The sequence below is a fragment of the Dioscorea cayenensis genome, chromosome 13 (genome assembly GCF_009730915.1).
Source record: "Dioscorea cayenensis subsp. rotundata cultivar TDr96_F1 chromosome 13, TDr96_F1_v2_PseudoChromosome.rev07_lg8_w22 25.fasta, whole genome shotgun sequence".
In the NCBI taxonomy this organism is placed as follows: domain Eukaryota; kingdom Viridiplantae; phylum Streptophyta; class Magnoliopsida; order Dioscoreales; family Dioscoreaceae; genus Dioscorea; species Dioscorea cayenensis.
The window spans coordinates 6,109,478-6,111,266 of NC_052483.1; positions in this window are offsets into that span (position 1 = coordinate 6,109,478).

The window sequence follows — 1,789 nt, forward strand, 5'->3', positions numbered from 1 at the left end:
AAGCTCGACGCTGACGCATGTAGACTCATGTTGAGTTGAGAACTTCTACTCGAACGACGCATAACATGTCTTCCTCGCTGACAATGATACATATATATATCTTTCTACCGGACGGAGTGGAAAAATACTCGCCTAATCACATCAATGCACTCAATCCAAACTTCTACGCATGACAACTCGCCAAGACTGTTTGGTGGGCCTCCGTAGATCGCTGCTTTGTCTCATCATCTACTCTGAACTCTCACATGCCTTCGCTTTGTTCCTTCCTTCATTTCATTAGTGCTCGTACGATCTCGTCTAATCGACATATTGGCGGAGAAGTTTTCGGTATCGCTTAGATCCAACGGGAGGAAGAGTGCTTGGCCGTGCACTTTAATTTCCTCGGGAACTGGTGCTTAGCCTGAGATACGCTGTGAGCGATTGTGGTCCTCAAGTTTCCTCATTGTGGTTAAGTTCATCACACCCTGTAATGGATATAAAACGGTTTCGCCCACAGAAAACGGTGGCGCGTCGACTCCACTCCGACGTGCGTCACGTCCACTCCATCTTCAAACGTGGTCAGAGTTGACCTTGCTCGCCGATGCACAGCTGCACAAGCACGTCAATCCTAACGAAACGTAGGTCTACCTGCCATTGTAAGTTCCTTTCTCTTTAGTCTATTTCAGCTTGTCCGGGTCGCACATTGCTTAAATACGTCCGCCACTCAAGCTAACATAATGTACTGTCCTTTTACGTTATTAGTTAACGTGTAAGCCATTTAGTTCTAACGCTAATCTGATTGTCATTATCGCTAAAACATTATATTCTCCGCCTTTTAACATATTGATCTTTCATTCGATCAAGTGTCGTAGGTGGAATCTATGATTCCTCGCGAGCGCTCATTCATCACATGGCGATCTCTCGACGCTGTGCTGATGTCTTACTTCCTCGCCGATCATTCCGTGGGCGGTTGTCATGGATATCGTCAACGCTTTGACTGCGTTTTCCACATTTCTGTGGACGCACTCTCAAATCATGCAAACTCGTGCGGAATTTTCTGACTTCAAAACTCATAAAGAACGAAAAACATCAGCGACCGTGGAACGCTACCGCCGATGGTCAGGCCGCTTTGCCGCTTCACGGATCAAGCAGAGGCGGTAACAAAATACTTTCGTAATCAAGATAATCAACGTGGCCACACACTAAGCGGCACACTGCGGTGGTATAGGTCTTCATGGCGTCACATCCCGAAAGTCATGCCCATGGGGTTAGTCGCACGCAGTGATCTCGCTCAAGGACCGCTCCTCGTGACACGCCATCGACATCTGTCGTATGACACGCCAGGAACATGGTGTCCACATACCATACAAGCAGTGCTTCTGGTTGGGAAAAGAGCACGCCCGGTGGTCCTCGACTCAAGAAAGTGACATCCCGCCTAGCGATCGCTTGCTTTGCATGTGGATAAGGTGGTCAGACAACCTCAGCCGCTACTGGCGATCGTGAGAGAGACGCGATCGCTTTTAAACGCGGCATTCTTTCTTCGTATGCATCAGGATCCAAGAGGGCTTCGCAGTCAACATTGCTTCTCGACGGCACCCACCTCCCTGGAAAACATCGGGCACACTTAATCGCGCCATGTGGAAGATGGTAACAATGGTTTTTCCATCGCCTTCTCGCATAATGACAATCCAGACCGACGCCAATCGACTCGTCTATATCTAAGTCACGACGCCTGCACGAGAGGCTGAGATTATCATGAGATAATTACCTTCGCCATGGAGCAGGTCCAAGGGCCTAGTGAAAGACCGCA